Genomic DNA, 25,263 nt, shown 5'->3' with positions numbered 1-25,263 from the left:
GTAGCATAGACTAGATCCAGGCCTGCTGAATCTAGCTTTGTTTATATGCTTGTTGTTTGTTTGCTTGTTATTTCCCTGAAATGATAATTCCACCTAAAACGTGGCTTATCAGCACTTCTGTGGATCCCTAGTGATATCTGCATTGCTTACTGTACTTATTTCCTTGTTTCACTTGAAAGAAAGTTACTGTTTGTCGTTTTTGCATTTAAGTTACCTGTAACACATTGCATTTAAGTTACCTGGCAGTTGCTCACTAAGTCAGCACTAAAAAATTAAAAGCACTACACTCTCACAAACTCGCCTTGAGTACCTTGTTCCCCATTGGCCCTTTTTTTCAATTATAAAGGAATTCCCAATACTATTCTAGCATGTCCAAAGGTCAGTTGTCAATCTCCTCTCTGGTCCAGCTGGTGAATCTGGGAATCTTGAGGCAATGTTACAACTGCCTCATGTACACAGCAACCCTCTCCCCCTCCCAAAAAATTCCAACACATGTGAGAGATGCAACCATAATAGCCAAACTGGAGGCTAAGCTCTCTCAACTCAGTACTGGTGTAACCAGTCAGGTGGAGAAGGAAACCACACTAACTACAATTCCAGTCTCACATAGACCTACCACGACAGCAAACCAAACACATAAACACACAAAAACATACTTGGAGGCTCTAAATAAAAATATGCCTAAACAGCAGAGACCTCCAAAGCAGACACCCAAGCAACCGCTACCCCAAAACAAAACACATGCAACACATAGCTCACAAAGCCAGTGTGCCGAACAGTCATAGCTCTTAAGGCTAAACAACACACCTGATACACTTGTAATAGGTGACTCTATTGTCAGGCACACTGACGTCCCGCTCACCAGGCTGAACAAGGAGAAGGTCACGGTGAGCTGCCTGTCAGGAGCTAGGATCCGCCACATAATGCATTCACTCAGGTCACTCCAAGGCAAGTACAAATATGACTCAGTCATTGTCCATGCTGGTGTGAATGACCTGAGACGAACCTCCCTGGACTACATGAAAAGAGACATAGAGGAGCTCTCTGAGCATGTAGCCCAGGCTGGTATGACCCTGACCTTGAGTAGCATCTTACCCTCACCAAGAATGATGCCATAATATGAAGACAATATGATCAATTTCAACAATTGGCTTAAGTATTGGTGTCATTCAAAGGGGATCCAATGCCTGTCAGCCTGGGATGACATGCTCGACAAGCCACGATGCTTCGCTAGGGACGGCTTGCACCTGTCACGCCTGGGCTTTCGGATATTGGCAAAGGCTCTTGCTACCCCATAGTGCCTTTTTTAGGCAAAGCTCAAAAGATAAACCCATCTCCACAGGTATCACAAGGGATAAGAAACTAAGAGTAATGCTACTCAGTGCCAGAAGTCTAAACCTCAAGATGCATGCACTCAAAACTCTCCTTAGCATGGAGAACATCGATATCTGTGCAGTAACAGAAACCTGGTTCAAGGCTCCCGAGAGCACCCCAGCACTACCAGGTTATACCTCATACCATGCTTTTCGGCCCCAAAACTTTGACCGAACCACAAGAGGAGGATGAGTATCAATATTCGTCAAAGATACCCACACCTCCAGGTTGGTGGCACAGCACGAAGCATCAGAGACTATCCATGTGCAACTAACAGTGGGTAAAACTGCCTTCCAGTTTATAGCCTGCTACAGACTACCCTCCCAAACCCAGGAACCCCACTCGGCCTTCCTGAGAACACTGGAAAATATGAAGGTCTCTCCAAACACTATTATATTGGGCAACTTCAACTACCCAAACATAGACTGGGAGCATTACTCTAGTTCCAACACCCTAGCCCAAAGGTTCCTAGAATTTATAAACTCAAATGCTATGGAACAACTTGTTACCACTCCCACAAGAGGGGAAAACATACTGGACCTGATCATCACCAACATGGGGACTCTATGCTCCAGACCAGAAGTGTATCCCTCACTGGTAAGATCAGACCATAAACTAATCTCACTGGATATTCACATCCCGACCCCACCCCTTGCCCAGAAAACCACAGTGAAAAGCTTCTCTAAAGCAAATTTCACACTCCTCAAAACTGAGGTGGAATCCTTAATAGCCCCCGGGCCTGTGGAAAATATGGCCCAGACCGCAGAATCCTTTTATAAACGCATTCTATGAACACCTTCAGGAATGCATGGATCATGCTTCTATGAACACCTTCAGGAATGCATGGATCATGCAATCCCAAATGAAACCAAGACCCAATCCTCCAAAGGCAGACATCTTGTCTGGTGGACCCCAGCCATAAACAAACTATACAATAGAAGGAGGAAGCTACTACATGACAGAGCAAAATCCCAAAAAGGGAAGACATCTCTGATCAGTATTAGCAAAAAACTACGGGCACTCATAAAATCGTCTAAGGCCAGCTTAGAGAGAAAAATTGCACAGGACACTAAGGATAATCACAAGGCTTTCTTTAGTTATGTTAGGAACCTGGGTGGGAATTCCTAGATATGCTCAGAATTAGTCCAAAATGACAAAAAATACACCGAACCCACAGACATTGCCAGCATCCTAGCTGACAGGTTCAGTGCAAACTTCTCCCCCCCTCCCCACCAAAAGGGCGAATATCTAACCCAGCAGAGTGCTGCCCCCTGACATCTCAGATGCTCAGGTAAGAGCCGCCCTCTCCAAAGCAAAAAACACAGCATCAATGGGACCAGACGGTGTCCTGGGCTGCATCCTACATGAACTCCAAGAAGAGCTAAACCCAAACATAAAACTACTGTTCAATCTCAGCCTTACTACAGGATATGTACCCAAAGAGTGGCGTACAGCAACAGTGGTCCCTCTCCACAAAGGTGGTGCCTCAACAGATCCTGGAAACTATCACCCCATAAGCCTGACTAACTTGGTCTGCAAAGCTATGGAAAGGATCATCATGGACCTCATAAATAAAGATATTAGGGACCTACAGACACTGTATCCTACCCAGTTCGGCTTTGTTAAGGGCAGATCCTGCCTCTTAAACCTGGTTGATTTCTTTGAAACAGTCACCAAGGCCATTGACGAGGGAAAGGTGGTCCACACAGCCTACCTGGACCTCGCAAAAGCCTTTGATAAAATACCCCACTCGGGCATTATAGATAAGCTCACCAGCTTAACTATAACCCCCTATGTCACTAGATGGGTTGCAAACTGGCTCAAGGACAGAACCCACATGGTTAGAATTGCTGGAGCCATGTCAGACTCCAAACCAGTTACAAGTGGTGTCCCACAAGGCTCAGTCCTGGGACCTCTCTTGTTCGGTATGTATTTCTCGGAGGTACAGGCCAACACGGAAGGACTATGGCTGACCAAGTTTGCAGATGACTGCAAACCAGGCGCCATAATCGACTCTCCAGCCGACACAAGCATCCTCCAAAAGGGCCTCATAGAAACAGACAACTGGTGCCAGAGCCATGGCCTCAAGCTAAACGGCAAAAAGTGTATAGTCATCCCCTTTGGCAAAAACAAAGTGCCCACAAATTACCACATAGGTGGTAATCCATTAAGTACAGAAGAAGCAATTAGGGACCTGGGGACCCAAGTTGATAGCAATCTCTCATTTGAAAACCACGTGGCCAAAGTGGTTAGAAAAACATTTTATATAGCCCACCTAATCATGAAGGGATTCACATTTAGATCAGGGGAGGTCATCGTGCCTCATCCCTTATCAGGCCCATAATTGAGTACAATGCCCCTTTTGGGATGTACCTTACCAGACACCTGCAGCAACTGGAAAGACCCCAAAAGTACCTCACCAAGAGGATCAAAGGGCTCAAACAGATGTCATATGCTGCCCGGTTAAAGAAACTCCAGCTCTACTCAGTGGCATACTGCCTGCTCAGAGGCGATCTGTGCCTGACATATAAAGCCATGTCCAACCCGGAATTAATGGACATGCTGCACCTCAGAAAATCCAAATCCCATCGAGCTACGAGCTTGAGAGACTTGAACCTCAGCACTGAAATAAATAGGAGATGCTGGAGGGACAGATTCATAACCCAGAGGCTCCCTTCACTCTGGAATAAAATCCCAGTCCAGGTTAGGCAGTGTTCCTCATTGACTCTCTTCAAGAGAAATCTTGATGAGTGGATGGGAGGTCGTAGGTTTACCCCGGGTATCACTTCTGTGCCACTATTAGACAGAGGCACAGTATACTAACCTCGAAAAATGGCATAGCAAAATTCATTTAAAATGGGTGGCGAAAGCCAAACACACTCTGGCTAGGCTTATAAATGCCCTAGGGCAGATAGCCTAGTATGAACCTATGAACCTATGTATGCTTCAAGATAAAATATTCTGATACTTTGTATGTAGCATGATTTTGGAATTATTAATACAAATATGAACAAGCAATATTTGACACCTAGAAGTGCAGTAGGAGGTAACTACAGAAATGCCTGGAGGCGCACTTTGCTGTGATGAGTTAATATAATTCTAAATGTTTCATGGAAATTTTGTTCAGAAGCATTCTCAATACAAGCTGGAATATTTGGTGTTCAGTGGTTCATAAAGACTTAAAAAAAAACATTTAGCACTCTTCAAGAAAAATCTTGATGATTGGATGGGAAATAAGAAATTCACCCCGGGATCACCTCTGCGGCTCTGCTCGACAGGGGCACAGGAAAATAATTTTCTTGGGTGGCAAAAGCCAGGGTACCTTTTTGACTGGGCTTGTATAGGCCCCAGGGCCGATAGCCTAGTACCTACCTAGGAACCTATGAACCTATAAACATTGTTGTAGGCATATAATTGGGAATATATACATGATTTATGTCAATAGAACACATGAAAAGGTATGGGATTAAACTATCCCCGGTATTCACTAATGAATACAATAACTGTACACCATTCTGAGTGAACAGACAACACAGACGTAACCTTCGTCATCTTAATTTTAGTTTTCCTACTGATATTCTTGCAGTTTTAAATACTGACAGGGATTCATAAAGGTTACCACAAAGTGTAGACTACAAGTACACTTAGTGTAATCTTTCTGAATGACTAGAAAGCACAAACAATGCAATAGGAATGTGCTTGAATACATATAGTGTACACTTTGTTTTACTTGAATAAATTGAATTTAACAAAACATTGTGTATGCATGCAAGTGACGTGCAATAGATCCTTGGGATTAAATACAATTTTTTTCCATTGAGTCTCAGTAATATTGGATGTGCTTCACTTTCAGCATTTAACAATTATTTCAAATTGATATTTTTGTGACCCTTATATTTTAGATGTGATTAGTAGAACATTTTACAGTATGTCATAAATGTGAATTGTTTGGGAGCACAAGATTACAGCATTCTCTGTAGCTTAGCTGTCAGTCAGTATAACATTATGCAGGACATGCAGTGAGTCTCTCCTGTTATGACATAATGTATAACGATACCTGTGGCTTATTTGAATAGTTTATATTATGCAATGAAAGTGCACTGTGAAATACAAGTATCTTGTTGTATTTGTTCACTGTTATGTGTCTGTTTGTCACTCCCTGTTGATGAATACATTTAAAAATGCAGTATCTTCTCCTTTCACTGTTTATTGCTAAAATTATGAATGTCTTATCTGTTTGCTGAAGGATTTCATCTCTTATAACCTCCTGGAAAGTGTTTTACAGTGATAGCTATTTTAAATGTCAAACATTATGATTTATGAGATACATTCTCAATAACTTTCTCTTTGTGGGGGCGGATTTGTGTGTTCAGTCTCTCACAGAGCTCTGGACATTTTTGACTAATGTGTATTTAATTGTCTAAGGGCGACAGTTTCACAGACTGCCAAGAGATATGAATTTTATTGTTTTAGTAAAATGGAGGCATGAAGATTACACGTGATGCAAATTAAGAAATGATGTAACACATCTTAGCAGTAATAATGTTAAACAGGTTTCATTAGAAAACAAACATGCGTGTATATAAAACAAGAGCAATGAGCTGTTAAAACTGGCAATACTGAAAATGCTTAATGTACTGTACTATTGTGTGCTGTCATATTGGTCACTGTTATATGTCACAAAGAAAGACAACTATGCTGTTTAATTAAAAGTGACGTGTACATGTACAGCGCTGTACTTGGAAAAACAGCTACTGCACTGCTATAGTACATGTTGAATTGTAAATTAACAAGTCTGCAGCTGTCAATATTTAGTTGTATATCATACTCAGCAATACATGGCCAAGTGTCTGTGAATTAAAAGTGCTGTGCACTGTGTGTCAGTGTAAGGAGTTTGAATCTAACAGTGGGCTAACTGTGACATAATAGTCAAATTCACATGCACGTCCTTTACAATCACTGAATATGCAGGAAGTAACCACATTATGGGCAACTTTGTAGTTCTGAAGAAGCATAACTGGAGATATTTATTGAGTATGTTTTTAGTGAAAGTCTTTTTATATGGTGATGCTTGTTGAAACAGAAGTAACTTCAAAAAACTTGAATATGTAATACAACACTGTGCAGTTAATAACTGTAAGTGTACAAGTCCATCTGTTATTAACATTTAGAGTTTACTTTTTTACCAAGTTTTTTTTTATTGCTATTTTAGCAGTAAAACATCAGAAATGCAAATCAACAAGTCTTATTTCAGATGACACTAAACAACCACAATTTATTTTATTTGCATATTTTTATTCAACAGGTTAGTCTCTATAATCCAGTTTCTACTTTGCAGGTAAGATCCTAGGTGATATTCATACTGACTTTGGCCAGGACATTAGGAAGCTTTCCCTATGTTTGATAAGTGCTGCGGGATTACATCCACCTGAGTTACCAGTGACTCAGGCATATGGGGCCTTGGATTAACATTTCATCAGTTATCTTGCATTAATGTCAACCACTAAATACAGATTTTTAGTAACTAGCAGCCAGGCTTAATTTGTTTGAGCTGGGATAGCTCTGAACAGAGTCAGGGGGTGATGAAGGAGAGTCAGTTGTGCAGGGACAGAGATAGAGATAGGTCAGAAAGGTGTGAAGGGCTAAAATGTGAGAAGACAGTTTGTGGAGAGAGCTGAGGAAAAGCCAGGTCCCACTGGGACCATCTTCTTTCACAACTGAGAATACTAGGACAGCCTTTTTCACCCAGGCCCACCTTGTCATAAAAGCAAGGGAGAGTGAAAAAATGGTTATCTATGTCAGGGTTAGTGCAGGGACAGATGATATGGAGGGCAACCCACTGACCTACAAGTGTGATCACATTAGCAGTCAGAAAGGAATTGCCTGTTTTCCCCCACACACTTGTTTCAGGATTTTGTCTTCTCCAATGGGTTTGTAAGGGATCTACCTCATTTTATCATGTACCATATTATCCAATCTTGTTTTATTGACTCCATTTCAGAGAAAACTCATTATATCAAATCCACATTTAATCAAGTCCCATTTCATAGACCGCATGTTTCACTACTGTTAATTTTTACCTGTATAAAAATACTGTGTTGTGACTTTAACGTACAGAGTACCAAATGACAAGAATGTCAAACATAATGGAATACATCCTCAACTGTTGGAGTGGTCTATGGAATGGTAACATCCCAAAAAGGCAAATAAATCTTTGTTGTGGAGAACTATACCTACAACTTAGAGAAGACAATGAGTCAGAAGAAATACTGGGCATGTAAAATACCACCAAGACCACCGATCCAAGAAGTAAGTGAATTTAATGAAACACTTAGTGCCTCGGCTTACACAGCCATCCAAGAGTAAAAACACTACAAAATACTATTTGCTTATATACAGCATATTGCACAAAACAATTAATAAATTAAGCATACCATTCAAATCACATACTTCCAATTACATTCTTTGTTGAGTCCCTGAGGCTCCAAAGTACCATACTTTAAAATCAGCAGGGTTTCTTTTTTTAAGAGTTTGTTTTTTAAAGACACACATTCACCTATGCCAGCTTGCAATTTTTCCAAGACTCGGTCCCTAAGAGAATCAGGGTTAGAGTTGTGTGCTATCAAAAAATGACTCCCAAGGGGACTCTCTATTTTTTTAATTTTTATGTCCCTAATATGTTCCTGCAACTGGACCCTAAAACTCCTATAAGTTTCCCCTATGTAAAACTTCTTACATCCACATCTCAGCACATACACTAACCCCTTCGTGTTACAACTGTATTCATGCCTAGCTATAAACGTGATGCCATTAATAAAGGGAAAAGAGCTTACTACATATTGACAGATGGAACAGCCATCACATGGAACAGTGCCTTTATTTATGCTTAAGCTCTGACTGACATTAAAATCTAGTAAACAAAATTGGTTATGTACCAGAATGCCAGACACATTCCTAGCTCTTTTATATGCAATACTCACAAAATCAGGTAGTATAGAGTTCAAAATGTTATCCCTTAGGAGCAAAGCTCACAAGCTGCGTGCTTTTTTAACTATTTCCTCCGTTATAACATTGTAAGTTGTCACTAAGGAAACTTTCGTCTGATCTCCATTATTCACAGCTGTATTGATAGATTTATTTCCACCAATACAAACATTATATTTTCCACTAGCACAGACATAATGAAAATCTCCCTGAAAGTTAGCAGAATATCTCATGTCCATAATTTTTTGTTTAGCTTCCCTGACCAGCTGGACATCATAGCCTCTTCTAATAAACATTTTTTCTGCTTCAGCTATCTCTTAATCAAAGCTCATATCAAGACTACATAGCCTATGACTTCGTAAGAATTCATTGTAGGGCAGTACCTTGACCAAATGTTTGGGGTGACAACTATTCCCATATAAAAATACATTTCTGTGTTCAAATTTCCTATGGAGACTAGTAATAAATCCATCCAGGCTTATATCCAAAAAGTTCACTTGTGGGCCATGCTATATACCATACATCTAATGTAAGTTGAAGTTGACAGAAAAGTGTACAACCTGTGTAGTAAACAGAGAGGAATTAATTAAATCAGTAGGCAATAGTCACATTGCGGATCCAGTTGATGTTGAGAAGTATAATTTTTGTAGTGATATGAAGTGATGGGCTGCTGTATCCAGAGTCAATCCATGTCTCATAGTTGACAATTCTCTTGCGTCCACCTCCCTTGAGTTTGCAGCTTCTTTGCCCACTAGAAAGGCACTGTTACAGAGAGTGAGCAGAGTTAATGTTAATGCTTAGTGAGAGTAGGCAACTTGTAGATTTCTTAGATGTACAGGATGAAGACTATCCTCTTAAAACAGAGCAATTTCTTCACAAGAAATTAATTGATTCAGATTGTGAAAATGTGGCGGTAGTGCTAAGCATGGTGCAGAATTTATTTGATTTAAGCTGTGCTATGACACGGCTCATGGACGGAACTTACATTAGTAAAGATAAACAACTTAGATAATTGTACAGCATACATGGACTCATAAACTATGGGGGTTACAAGAAGTCGTTTCAATTACTGTTCTGTTTTATGAGTAAAAAGTCATTAAAGTGCTATACCTAAAAGTGGCATTGCATATTTGACCTGCTTAATAATGCCATTCACCTGGAATGTAATGTTAACTTCATATTGTGCAACTTTGAAATTGTGTCAGTTAAAGTCATATGACTGAATGTTAATGATGGTGTACCTAAAGGGTGTTTTTTTCCATTTCTCTCAAAACTTGTGGAGAAAAGTACATAGTTTAGGGTTGACAGCTGCTTATAATTCAAGTATGACATTTCAACTAGCTCTGAAAAAGCTTGCTGCTCTAGCCTTTCTGCCAGAGATGGATGTATTAATGACATACATTGCAATAAAAGACAGTTTTCCACCTGAAGGAAAAGAGTTGCTCAAATAATTTTTCAGAGTGGCATGTGTTGGGCAAAGTGCGAAAGTTTAGTACCAGGTCTAGTTCTACTGCATGATTTTCTCCACTATTTCCTATTCACTTCTGGAATGTGTCTGCTCTTAATGATCTATTTTTGCCTAGAACACAAAATACAGTTGAGGCATGCCACCACAGACTGAAATGTTTATTTGGCAAACACTGTTCGGATTTCTGTAATGTCATGGATGTTGTTGTTTATGAGCAGAACAGGGTAGATGAAATGAGGGTATGGATGAAAGACAGTTATCCTCCTTCATCAAAGAAAAGGAAATTAATGCAGAGACATCAGCAATTTGAAGATATCTTACAGCATAAAGGTGACTACAGTTCTGTACAGTTTATTATTGCCATAGCAACAGTACTTAAAATGTGACACTTGTTTCACTTCTTTTTTTAAATGCTACCTCTTTAAAGTCACATTACTTTCTGCAAATTTCCTGTATTTTTTCCCTTTTGTTTTAGTTCCAGTAATTGAATGCACTGATTCGTTTAGGGGAAGTTAGCTTTGTTGCACTTTGTTTGAATAAAGAGCTACAAGGTCATGTGCTGGTGTGTGAGGTTATATTTGATGAAATGGGAGCCAATTAAATGCGGATTTGATAAAATGAGTTTTCACTGAAATGGAGTTGATAAAACAAGATTAGATAATACATGAACATAGAATAAATTATGGTATTGTGTACTGCTGCTGATACAGAGGGGACAGCTATTCCCAGTGTCAGGCAATGAATTTCAAAAATGCCTAATTGTATGATGAAGCTGTACATAATCTCCAAAATTGTCATAATGTAACCATAGCTAATCCTTAAGTAAACAAAAATGTCTAAATCTGATTAATTAGAGAGTGCCATATTTTGCAAGGTAAACAGATATCTATCCTCACATCAAATAGGAAACAAACCTTCAGTTTCAAAATCTGTGTGTTATCACAGCTAAGGCAACAAAAGATACCATTATGAGATGTAAAAAAAAAAATCAATTGCCTTTTGAGCAAGTAGTGTGAACACATCAACAAGATTTGTTATTATGAAATAACTAACAGACCGAGAGCTTCAGAAAATTTGCAAAAAAACTTGTTTCTATCTTGAACCATCTGGGGAGAAAAACTCTGTCAGCACCAAAAAAAAAAAAAAAAATGGGCCATTGAAAAAACTACTTTATACACTGCTAAACTGAGGATCCTGACCCCCTTAAATTTAAGCTTCTATAAAAAACCTCTTCACTCTGTGGAGATTATCTTCCCAGATGTCCACCCGAGCATTGAATATAAGCTCACGTTAAATGGATAAATCCCTATGCTACATTTATTTATTTATTTATTTATTTTACATTTGTTGACCGATATATGTCCACACATGTTTCTCTGATGTTTACTTTAATAGACAAGACAACAAGGTGAACAGATGGAGACAGACAAAAGTTTAAATATACATATCCTAGGAAGTCATACCTTTCAAAGGAGAGATAAGAGGATAGGTGAAGAAGTAAGCTAATATGAAGAGGGGAGAGCCAAATGGCTTACAGTTAGGACCCAAGAAGATGAGAGGCCAGTCACTAGCAGAGTCCCTCAAGGTTCTGTGCATGGACTGTATCTTTGTGGCATCTATTTCCTTGAAGTCAAGGCCAACTTTGAGAGCAGCAGTCTCATTAACCAGTTCTCCCTTGGAGGAATCTTAAGTGGGAGGATTGTTCCTTGCAATCTAAGCTTTTAACAAACTGATGTCTGCATCATCCTTTATGCCCTTCATCCTTCCTCTGACCTTTGCCTTCATATGACTGATACATAACAAAAGAAGACCAATTCAGCTTCTGTTTACTCCATATATCCTAGTACTACTTTAATACTTTTATTTTGATGAATTTCATTTATGTGTCACAGAGGTGCCCACAAAGATTTTATTAATACTCCATTTTCCTTCCCAATTTTAAAGACATATCAATAAGTGAACTCACAATTTCTCAGTTGTCTGCAACTGAGACAAGGATTAAAATGCTCAAAGCTCAAACTGTGGATATGGAAGACAAGAACCAAACAAACAACTTAAAATTTATTGGAATTCATGAACATGAGGCTGCATGGTATGTTTTTTCTAGAGTATGAGTCAGGATGTCCAGACTGATCCTTGCTGGGGAGAAAAAAATTGCCCTCCAATATAAAATCTATTGCACTTTGCCCAGTTTGTGGTAGGCAAACAGGATAACAATGCTGGGGTAGAGCATAGTCCCTGGTGACAATGACTGTTGCTGCTGAGATAAGATATAAGACAGCAGCCTTCCAGCAAGTCATTAGGCTGAACAGTCAGGGATATGGCAGGTTTAATCTTTTACTGCTGCTAAACAAATGCTAAATACTAAAACAATTAACAATATCACAAAATATTCTACCATTAAATTCTCACACACAAAACTTTTCACATACTCCATAACAATTCCACTTCATTCTCTTAGAATTCCCTAAATTCTGTTTAAAAACATTACAAAATATGAAGCAAATTATCTAATTAAAAGACATGACATAGTTTAAACCTTGCATTGCATATTGTTCACCCAAAATACTGCAGCTAGAAACATGGATATTCTTCAAGTCCAAAGCATTCATTGACAATCCCTCAGTTACCCCCCTCAAAAACAAAATTCTTAACAATTTCAAATGTGGTTTAGTAATATTTCTTGCTATAATTGCCAGCCCATTTACTCCTAATGGTTTCCCATCTGCTGACCTGTGCCTGCTCGTTATAATACTGAAAAAAAAATTACCAACAAATTCTTAAATACATGTATATTTATGATATAATCTCAAGATAAGAACATGGTTTTAGACCTAACTATAGCACTACAATAGCATTATATATTTTACCCAATGACATATACATCAATATATGTCAAAAAGTCACAAGTGTACTTTTTCATGACATTATAATATATTTCATGTACTATATTATAATATACTCCCATACAAACTAAACCACTATAGCATGAGGTCATCTGATAATTTTTTTTTGTTGCTTGCCTTCACTGTAATAGGAAGTAACTATTTCCCTAAAGCAGAAAACATCAACAGGCATCCCAGAGACATCAATACTTTTTACATTTCCTTTCTGTCTACTTATAAGTGGACTCCCTTGAACACTATGGGAACAGCAAAAAGGACAGAATTAACTTTAGCCATCAATCACTATAAACCCTATAGTATAAACTACAGCAAGATTTTCAATTCATATATGATTAAATGATCAAACAGACGGTACTAACACACAGCACTGATCTTCAGAACTCAACTTAAGTTAAACATCACTGCAAAGTTAATAACTATAGATTCAGATAACACCCCACTACCCCTAAACCAAGAAACAGAGTACCTTGGCATACTTCTTGCTAAAGAACGGCCTTTCCATCCTTCCACTGACTCAGAAGTTCACAAAGTATTAAACTAATTAAGAGCTGCTCTTGTAAAAGTAGCAAATCTATTCAAATCACAGATAACAACCTTCTTCTAAATTCACTTACCTTTAAACTTATACAAGAAACACACTGCAGATCACTAAAAAACAAATTACTCTTCAAGCACCCTGTTAGTCATTAAGAGATGACACACAGATACGACTCATTTAACCATCTTTTTCACTTTCTAAACTGGAACAAAATGTTCACTAAAATACCCTTACATCCTGGAATAGGATCTCGCATAAGAAATATAAGTGTGACAAGATCTAGGGAAATACATGAAGCATTAATAAAATTTAAAAAGGGTTAGGAATACAGGTTAACCCATTCATTTTCAACTGGCAACTATATCAGCAAATATGCTGCTTTTAATTCTTTGCTTGAATTTTTTCTGATATATGTTTTGTACATATGTTAAATAATATAAATAAATATATATATGTGTATATATGTGTATATATATATATATATATATATATATATATATATACATATATATATATATATATATATATATATATATATATATATGTATACATACACAATACCCAGCATTTGTAAATAACTTCTGTAAAGTTTTCACTAAACTTTTACGGGCAATTTATTTATATATGCCAAATAAACATGCTTTCTTTATTCTATAATATTTTTTATCTCAGTCATTCTTCCATAATATTAATGAACTCAGTACAAATTATGAGTCCCTTATCTTACTTTCAGCTGGATGTATCTTTAATACCAGCATTATGCATCTCTTACATCATTATACTATCCATCTATTTATCTACCTATATAAATAACTTGATTTCTACTGCAGTTTTATATACTGATTACTGTCACAACAATTCATTGTCAATATTTCATCCAGGGTTACATTATCATATTGAACTATATTTCTGTTTGCTAATGAATGTCATGTGGTTTGTTATTGCTTCATCAATATTACAGTACCATAGTGTCAACCTTTATTTATCTTTGCCATGTTAGCATGGGTCATGTCTGTAAGGAGTCTTTGGACCATCTCACTTAAACAAATAAATAAATAAATCAGCATACACACATGCATCCATAAACAAATACAATAAACTAGTTTATGTGGTAGATGGTAGGCACTCTTAAAAAGGCAAAAAGTAAATAAATGTAAAAGACCTCATATTGGAAACACTGTGTTTCAAAACAGGAATACAGAGATTGGTTGATTGTGTTGTGTTTAGCAATGAAATAGAGTTTTGGAAATTGTTCATCTCTTAAATGGAAAAGGAAAATATTCATGTTGTGTTTTGTTTCTTTTTTCTTTCTTTTCCTTTGAATGTACTAATCTAACAAAGGATCTGTCTCTGCAGTTAATATTACCTTGGTCATTAAATACAAGTAAAAATCTAGAACTCTAAAAAATTGCATAGTGCAACAGTGCTAGATGTATACTTTAGATTTTCTGAAATAATTGAAATGCCAAAATGTAAATGGCAGGTTAAAATTAACTGCGCAATAATCCTGTGCAAACTGTTTTGTTGTTTTTATTATAATGTTAGCTTCGTTAATAGTACTCCATTCTCATTAATCAGTATTGAATTATGAGTTATGTTGCCACATAAATGTAGCTGCATGCAAAAAGTGTTTAAATAGCTGGTGAAGCAGTTAAGGAGTACTTAAGTAATGTATAGTGTAATGAAATATACGAAAGTCATAAGAAACATATACATGTAATGTAATGAAATACCTGAAAGTCATAAGAAACATATACTATTTTATTATATTATGCACCTTACAATGTTATATATACTAGAAATATTTCCTTTTTATATGATTGTAACATTGATTCAGAAATATTCTATTGAGCTGATTGCTGAATAATGTATTTCAATCAGTACTTTAAGTAGTAGTCATGAATGAAGTTATGGTTATTAGCAAAAACCACCATAGTTAAAATTAATATTCATGTTATGTCTATTCTGCTCTCATACTCTTATCGATATATTTAACTGATTACATTCAAAATAAGAAAAGGTATTTGAACCCCAAATCAGCTTGAATTGCCTACATATAACTGTCAGCTTCTGGGCAGACTGGAGGCCACTGATTATTTAGTGACTGGACCATGTATGTTATTAGAAGTTTTCATTAACGATTATAGTATGAAGAACTGGTCATTAATATGGATGACACTTTAGAATAAATTATTATTCTAGTATATCCCTCAGGTACTCTATTTCTAGATATATTCCTCAAGTGATGTCATTTCATTACATGCTCAAAACGTCAGATTTTGAGGACATTATTATGCTTCTCCAACCAATAGATCGCAACCTCTATGTAATATTAGGGGAAAATGATTACCTAACACATGTCCCTTTGCTACTACATATGTATGAGAATTTCCATCTAACAATTTTAATGCAAGCCAAAATAATATGGACAATAGTATCCCTTCTTATGGGATATTTACCCATGTTCAATACAATTTGGACATTTTTAAAATCAAAATTGCTGATCATTGTTATCAATAAATATAATAAGATTAAGCATCTCCAAATGTTACATCAATCATTATCATAAATGAATGCTACAACTAAATTATATAAACTATTCAAAAATGTAAATATAATAAAACCTGTCACTTCTCTTCACTGCGGAAATTTTATGACTTATTTTTAAATTACATCTTTATATGGCAAAATATATACACCATGAAAACATTAAACTACACTCAGTTAATGATAATGTGTAATGTTTATCATGCATCTTCAAAGAAAGATGTATATTTTACAAATTTATCTACTATTTACATTGCTTGTTAGACAATTTCTGCAGACATTTTACACATATTTTAGGAACATTTCAAAGCTAAAGAAACAAACTTATGTAAACAGATCCATTTTAAAATATACATCTTTCTTTGAAACAAACTTAACAAAAAATGGCATACTAAACACGGATTTTATTCTCAAGGTTCATAACTGTAATGAGGCAATTTAGTGTCACCACCAATAATGCCTTGCTAATACCCATACAGAGACCACTCCCCTTTCCTTTTTCAAAGAGATCTAGTCCAGTCAGCCCCAAGGTAAATTCATGGTTCACCATCTGTCCAGTCAGCCCCAAGGTAAATTCATGGTTCACCATCTGTCCAGTCAGTCCCAAGGTAAATTCATGGTTCACCATCTGTCCAGTCAGCCCCAAGGTAAATTCATGGTTCACCATCTGTCCAGTCAGTCCCAAGGTAAATTCATGGTTCACCATCTGTCCAGTCAGCCCCAAGGTAAATTCATGGTTCACCATCTGTCCAGTCAGCCCCAAGGTAAATTCATGGTTCACCATCTGTCCAGTCAGTCCCAAGGTAAATTCATGGTTCACCATCTGTCCAGTCAGTCCCAAGGTAAATTCATGGTTCACCATCTGTCCAGTCAGCCCCAAGGTAAATTCATGGTTCACCATCTGTCCAGTCAGCCCCAAGGTAAATTCATGGTTCACCATCTGTCCAGTCAGCCCCAAGGTAAATTCATGGTTCACCATCTGTCCAGTCAGTTCCAAGGTAAATTCATGGTTCACCATCTGTCCAGTCAGCCCCAAGGTAAATTCATGGTTCATCATCTGTCCAGTCAGCCCCAAGGTAAATTCATGGTTCATCATCTGTCCAGTCAGTCCCAAGGTAAATTCATGGTTCACCATCTGTCCAGTCAGTCCCAAGGTAAATTCATGGTTCACCATCTGTCCAGTCAGTCCCAAGGTAAATTCATGGTTCACCATCTGTCCAGTCAGTCCCAAGGTAAATTCATGGTTCACCATCTGTCCAGTCAGTCCCAAGGTAAATTCATGGTTCACCATCTGTCCAGTCAGCCCCAAGGTAAATTCATGGTTCACCATCTGTCCAGTCAGTCCCAAGGTAAATTCATGGTTCACCATCTGTCCAGTCAGTCCTAAGGTAAATTCATGGTTCACCATCTGTCCAGTCAGTCCCAAGGTAAATTCATGGTTCATCATCTGTCCAGTCAGCCCCAAGGTAAATTCATGGTTCACCATCTGTCCAGTCAGTCCCAAGGTAAATTCATGGTTCACCATCTGTCCAGTCAGTCCTAAGGTAAATTCATGGTTCACCATCTGCCCAGTCAGTCCCAAGGTAAATTCATGGTTCATCATCTGTCCAGTCAGCCCCAAGGTAAATTCATGGTTCACCATCTGTCCAGTCAGCCCCAAGGTAAATTCATGGTTCACCATCTGCCCAGTCAGTCCCAAGGTAAATTCATGGTTCATCATCTGTCCAGTCAGCCCCAAGGTAAATTCATGGTTCACCATCTGTCCAGTCAGTCCCAAGGTAAATTCATGGTTCACCATCTGTCCAGTCAGTCCTAAGGTAAATTCATGGTTCACCATCTGCCCAGTCAGCCCCAAGGTAAATTCATGGTTCACCATCTGTCCAGTCAGCCCCAAGGTAAATTCATGGTTCACCATCTGTCCAGTCAGTCCTAAGGTAAATTCATGGTTCACCATCTGTCCAGTCAGTCCCAAGGTAAATTCATGGTTCACCATCTGTCCAGTCAGTCCTAAGGTAAATTCATGGTTCATCATCTGTCCAGTCAGCCCCAAGGTAAATTCATGGTTCACCATCTGTCCAGTCAGTCCCAAGGTAAATTCATGGTTCATCATCTGTCCAGTCAGTCCCAAGGTAAATTCATGGTTCACCATCTGTCCAGTCAGCCCCAAGGTAAATTCATGGTTCACCATCTGTCCAGTCAGCCCCAAGGTAAATTCATGGTTCACCATCTGTCCAGTCAGTCCCAAGGTAAATTCATGGTTCACCATCTGTCCAGTCAGCCCCAAGGTAAATTCATGGTTCACCATCTGTCCAGTCAGCCCCAAGGTAAATTCATGGTTCACCATCTGTCCAGTCAGTCCCAAGGTAAATTCATGGTTCACCATCTGTCCAGTCAGTCCCAAGGTAAATTCATGGTTCACCATCTGTCCAGTCAGTCCCAAGGTAAATTCATGGTTCACCATCTGTCCAGTCAGCCCCAAGGTAAATTCATGGTTCACCATCTGTCCAGTCAGCCCCAAGGTAAATTCATGGTTCACCATCTGTCCAGTCAGCCCCAAGGTAAATTCATGGTTCACCATCTGTCCAGTCAGCCCCAAGGTAAATTCATGGTTCACCATCTGTCCAGTCAGCCCCAAGGTAAATTCATGGTTCACCATCTGTCCAGTCAGTCCTAAGGTAAATTCATGGTTCACCATCTGTCCAGTCAGCCCCAAGGTAAATTCATGGTTCACCATCTGTCCAGTCAGTCCCAAGGTAAATTCATGGTTCATCATCTGTCCAGTCAGCCCCAAGGTAAATTCATGGTTCACCATCTGTCCAGTCAGTCCTAAGGTAAATTCATGGTTCACCATCTGTCCAGTCAGCCCCAAGGTAAATTCATGGTTCACCATCTGTCCAGTCAGTCCTAAGGTAAATTCATGGTTCACCATCTGTCCAGTCAGCCCCAAGGTAAATTCATGGTTCACCATCTGTCCAGTCAGTCCCAAGGTAAATTCATGGTTCACCATCTGTCCAGTCAGTCCCAAGGTAAATTCATGGTTCACCATCTGTCCAGTCAGTCCCAAGGTAAATTCATGGTTCATCATCTGTCCAGTCAGTCCCAAGGTAAATTCATGGTTCACCATCTGTCCAGTCAGCCCCAAGGTAAATTCATGGTTCACCATCTGTCCAGTCAGTCCCAAGGTAAATTCATGGTTCACCATCTGTCCAGTCAGTCCCAAGGTAAATTCATGGTTCACCATCTGTCCAGTCAGCCCCAAGGTAAATTCATGGTTCACCATCTGTCCAGTCAGTCCCAAGGTAAATTCATGGTTCACCATCTGTCCAGTCAGTCCCAAGGTAAATTCATGGTTCACCATCTGTCCAGTCAGTCCCAAGGTAAATTCATGGTTCACCATCTGTCCAGTCAGTCCCAAGGTAAATTCATGGTTCATCATCTGTCCAGTCAGTCCCAAGGTAAATTCATGGTTCACCATCTGTCCAGTCAGTCCCAAGGTAAATTCATGGTTCACCATCTGTCCAGTCAGTCCCAAGGTAAATTCATGGTTCACCATCTGTCCAGTCAGCCCCAAGGTAAATTCATGGTTCACCATCTGTCCAGTCAGTCCCAAGGTAAATTCATGGTTCATCATCTGTCCAGTCAGTCCCAAGGTAAATTCATGGTTCACCATCTGTCCAGTCAGCCCCAAGGTAAATTCATGGTTCACCATCTGTCCAGTCAGTCCCAAGGTAAATTCATGGTTCACCATCTGTCCAGTCAGTCCCAAGGTAAATTCATGGTTCACCATCTGTCCAGTCAGCCCCAAGGTAAATTCATGGTTCACCATCTGTCCAGTCAGTCCTAAGGTAAATTCATGGTTCACCATCTGTCCAGTCAGTCCCAAGGTAAATTCATGGTTCACCATCTGTCCAGTCAGTCCCAAGGTAAATTCATGGTTCACCATCTGTCCAGTCAGCCCCAAGGTAAATTCATGGTTCACCATCTGTCCAGTCAGTCCTAAGGTAAATTCATGGTTCACCATCTGTCCAGTCAGTCCCAAGGTAAATTCATGGTTCACCATCTGTCCAGTCAGTCCCAAGGTAAATTCATGGTTCACCATCTGTCCAGTCAGTCCCAAGGTAAATTCATGGTTCACCATCTGTCCAGTCAGTCCCAAGGTAAATTCATGGTTCACCATCTGTCCAGTCAGCCCCAAGGTAAATTCATGGTTCACCATCTGTCCAGTCAGTCCCAAGGTAAATTCATGGTTCACCATCTGTCCAGTCAGTCCCAAGGTAAATTCATGGTTCACCATCTGTCCAGTCAGCCCCAAGGTAAATTCATGGTTCACCATCTGTCCAGTCAGCCCCAAGGTAAATTCATGGTTCACCATCTGTCCAGTCAGTCCCAAGGTAAATTCATGGTTCACCATCTGTCCAGTCAGCCCCAAGGTAAATTCATGGTTCACCATCTGTCCAGTCAGCCCCAAGGTAAATTCATGGTTCACCATCTGTCCAGTCAGTCCCAAGGTAAATTCATGGTTCACCATCTGTCCAGTCAGTCCCAAGGTAAATTCATGGTTCACCATCTGTCCAGTCAGCCCCAAGGTAAATTCATGGTTCACCATCTGTCCAGTCAGTCCTAAGGTAAATTCATGGTTCACCATCTGTCCAGTCAGCCCCAAGGTAAATTCATGGTTCATCATCTGTCCAGTCAGTCCCAAGGTAAATTCATGGTTCACCATCTGTCCAGTCAGTCCCAAGGTAAATTCATGGTTCACCATCTGCCCAGTCAGTCCCAAGGTAAATTCATGGTTCACCATCTGTCCAGTCAGTCCCAAGGTAAATTCATGGTTCACCATCTGTCCAGTCAGTTCCAAGGTAAATGCATGGTTAACCATCTGTCCAGTCAGCCCCAAGGTAAATTCATGGTTCACCATCTGTCCAGTCAGTTCCAAGCTAAATGCATGGTTAACCATCTGACCATCTAGGTTCTGACCGAAGGAAGATAATGTGTGTCACTGTTAATCTTGTGAGTGAAGTTTGTTCTACAGATTAAATTTGTTCTACAGATGGGGGAGTTACTGGGTAATGAATAAGATCTCTTCATTTCATTTTATTTATCTTCTGGTGAAGATTAGGTGCTTTGTTCTTCTGTTTTGGAGGTATCTCAACTTGTGGAGATATAGGAGTAAAGGATGTAAAGTTGATAATTTTACTTCTCTTTCCTGATGATTTAGAAATGGATTCTTTATGTATACAAAATCTTACATTACAAGTAACTATTAATCTTCAATAATATGTCATAGGGTTGATCTATAAGAACATATAAAAATACATTAAAGCATTAAAGCTTTTCCCTAAATTCAAAGCTAACCATGTAATCTATACTCAGTATTGTGAAATAATATTTAAAAAAATCATAACACAGGCTGGGATTTTTTGAACCATCACTGACAACACTGTCACTCCTAATAGTGCAATTGTGACATAATGCATTTCAAATACTTGATAACGTTATATTCAGCACCATCTCAGCTGCTGCTTATTTTCACGCTCTGAATTGCAAACGGTGCTGTAAATGGCCGTGTATTCTCATAATGCCTGCCAAACCATGCCACACACAGTGACACAGATATGGAGATATCTCTTGTAACACACACACACACACACACACACACACACACACACACACACACACACACACACACACACACACACACACACACACACACTGGCACACATGCTATCACACACAACAACACAAATGATTTTGGAGTATTTACAGGCTGTGTTTCTACAAGCATTACTCCTGAAATTGAAATGAATGGGAGGATACCATGAAAAAATGGTGTACACTTTTTTGCTTCTCTCTCTCCAAAATAGCAAGGCAGGGGAATTCCTTGAATTGTTCTACCAGTCTAGCCTCATCTCAGGAAAGAGTTTTGGGTAATCACACTTGGTAATTCACTTTAGCATTTGCATGTAGCCTTTGCCAGTAAGACTGGTGTTGCTCTACACACTGGTGCTGTCCTACCACAGTAACACTATACCAGTCTCTGAAATGGAAACACATATCAAAATTAGCAAATCGACCAAAAGCAGATTTGTGCATTGCAATGTGGGTTTCTGAATCCTGGCCAAGGACTTTCTGGAGTTTAGTTCTTTGCACGTCAGATCTATTAATACAATATGAAAAAAACTCAAGCTGTCTCAATTATTACAGTCTGCTTAGTAAAGCCATTATGTTTGGTTTGCCTCTGTTAATGTCATTAAAACACTAACAACAAATCTATGAAATAATATTCTTCTCATAAGCTGTATTTATTTCATTTAGAAAATCAGGATCCTTGTCAAATATTAAATGGTTATATTGTACTGTGCTTAAAGTTGTGATTCCAATTTTTGAAAGTATTTTTTACTTTGTATCAGGTTTTAAATATTGTATATAGTCCAAAATTATTGTTTATGTCCTAGTGCACACAATTTATGGGGGTAATGGAAATGTATTAACAGATGGAAAAGTATGGGTTATTCTTACAGGTATTAGACATTCTCTTATTCTAGTAAAATGAAAATTTAAAAGGGGCATCTTAACATTGTGAATAAAATATATCCCATACAAATTTTGAGAGTTAGTATAAACATCATAGATAATGGATATCCCTTACAAATTTTGATAAATTAAGATAAATCTACACAGATTCTTGAAATTGAATTGATTGTTTTGCAGGAGAAATGACTGAAACTGGGTTTAAAACTTTGACAGATGAATGGCAGTCTTCCCCAAAACGTAAGTACATCTGTAATGGAGAAATGGGAAAATCAACCTGTTATTTAAAAGAAAGACAAGAAATTACGTAAGCATTTAGAGAAACCTGAAAATGTACTGTTAAATGAACACCTTAAGTTGGGGAGGCACAGGGTAGTGATCAAAGGTTAGAGGAATTTCAAAGAAAAATCCTGACACTGACAATAAAATACGGCAAGCAGAGTTTTATAAATATGAGGCATTTCGATAGCTTTCCAACAATTCAAAAATACCTGATATTAAAATTACATTAGCAACAGGTAAAACATATGCAGTGTATAGTCTCAAGGGCTGGAATAGTGGGGAAAGGATCATAGAGGGCTTTAGAAAGTACTATTAATATTTATATGTTAAGGTGGAGATAGTTTAGTCATAGGTGATTCCATTGTGAGACACACAGGCTGGATAAGGAACAGGTCACTGTCAGCAGTCTGTCAAGTGCCAGAATGCACCATATTATACATGCACTCAAGGCTCTCAACAACAGATACTGTTATGACAACATCATAGTCCATGTTGGTGTGAACAACGTGAGACGTACCTCTCTGGACTATATCAAGAGAGACATGACTGAGCTCTTGGACTTTGTGTCTCAGGCAGGTATGTTCCTAGCCTTAAGCCTAGGATGATGCCTCAGTACAAACAGAAAATGATTAACTTCAATGATTCGCTTAGTTTCTGGTGTCATTCTAATGGGATCTAGCATCTGTCAGCCTGGGATGACATGTTCGAGAGACCTCGATGCTTTGCCAGAGATGGTCTTCATCTGACACCCCTGGGATTTCAGATACTGGCTAAGGCTCTTGCTAACCCCATAGTGCTTTTTTAGGGAGTGTCTCAAGGACAACATTCCTGATGTAAAAACTCCCTCTAAAAACAACCTCAAGGTTATGCCATGAAATGCTAGGAATCTTAACATGAAACTGTACTCACTAGAAGCAGTCCTCACCTTGAAAGACCCAGGCATTTGTGCAGTCATGGAGACCTGGTTCAAGGCTATAGAGAGCACCCCAGCCATACTGGGTTACACCTCCTTCCACACGTTCAGACCACAAACTGAAGGTGTAAAAATTAAAGGAGGAGGTGTATCAATACTCATTAAAGATAAATACACCTCCAGACTGGGTAAACAGTATGATTCCCTGCAGATAATTCAGGTGCAATTATCTGTTGGTAGTACACCTGTTCAAGTTATTGCCAGCTACTGGACCCCCTCCATGAATCAGGAGACCCACTCTGCCTATTTGAATCTACTTGAGTCTATCAAGATACATCTGAACCTCATGGTTTTGGACTTTAACTACCCATCCGTTGACTGGGTAAATTACTTGTGCTAAAAACCACTTATCCAAAGGTTCCTCAACTTCATTAACTACAATGTCCTGTACTAGCTGGTTGACACCCCCAGTAGGGGTGCCAACATCCTGGATCTGGTGCTTACCAATATGGTGGACCACTCTAGCATCCCCACTGTGAGGTCCTCCCTGGTGAGATGTGACCACAAATCAGTCTAATTCTAAGTAACTATCACACCTGACCCCCACCCCAGTAGCAACTAAACTAAAAAAAATTCTCCAAAGCAGATTATAACCACTTATGGGATGGTATAAATAGCTTCACTGCACCTCCCCCTCAGAAGGAACTGGCAACTATGCCAAGTTCTACATCAATGCTTTATACAAACACCTGTATAATTGCATTGACTCGGCCATACCTGCCTGGTGGACTATTGCCATTAACAGGCTTTACAATAACAGGAAGAAATTGCTGTCCAACAGTAAGAGGGAGCGTGCCCTAAACTGGAAACACCCCCTCCTTGGATTAAACAAGTGAATAAGATTTCTTATAAAGTCCTCCAAAGCAAACTTTGAATCCAAATTAGCTTTCTCAACTAAGTACAACCATAAGGCATTTTTTGATTATATCCATAACCTAAAAGGAAAGGCCCAGATTTGTGCTGAACTGGTAGTTAATGATACCACATATACTGAGCGTGTGGACATAGCTAACTTCTTGGCCAACAGGTTCTGTGAAAACTTCACTCCACTGTCCTCACCACACATACCCCATGACATCCCTACCACCTGTTCATTGCCTTGTATCTCTAAAGAGCAGGTCATAAATGCCCTTTTTAAGGCCAAAAACACTGCATCTATGGGACCTGATAACAACCCAGGCTGCATCCTACATGGGCTCCAACAAGAATTAGCAACACCATTGGGTACTCTTTGCAATCATTGTATGAGCACTGCTTCTTCCCAGCTGAATAGACAATGGCTACCGTTATTCCCTTGCACAAAGGTGGTGCTTCCACTGACCCCAGGAACTGTAGACTTATTAGCCTGACTAGTTTTATCTGCAAGGCCATGGACCAAATCATCATGAACCTTATCAATAAAGATACAGGTAGTCTCCAAATATTTGACCCTACTCAGTTTGGATTTGTCAAAGGGAAAGCATGCCTGTTAAACTTGGTAGACTTCTTCGAGACGGTCACCAAGGCCCAGGATGAAAGGAAATCTGTGCATACAGCCTACCTAGGTTTAGCCAAGGTGTTTGACACTTCCCCTCACTCAGGCACCATTGACAAACTCACCCAGCTAGGTATCAACCCTTATATGGTTAGATGGGTTGCTAACTGGTTCACTGATAGAACC

General features: G+C 39.1%; 1 long non-coding RNA gene across 1 annotated transcript in view; it reads right to left on the bottom strand.

Annotated features, from left to right (window-relative positions):
• LOC122794307 overlaps positions 1-25,263 on the bottom strand; it is a 936,094-nt gene that overhangs the window by 252,652 nt on the left and 658,179 nt on the right. The gene's annotated exons all lie outside the window — the stretch shown is intronic.

This window comes from Protopterus annectens, chromosome 1.part0, assembly GCF_019279795.1.
Source record: "Protopterus annectens isolate FY-2018-M chromosome 1.part0, PAN1.0, whole genome shotgun sequence".
Classification (NCBI taxonomy): Eukaryota; Metazoa; Chordata; order Ceratodontiformes; family Protopteridae; genus Protopterus; species Protopterus annectens.
Note: the sequence above shows the minus strand (reverse complement) of the source record. Positions and strands in the feature narration are given on the sequence as shown.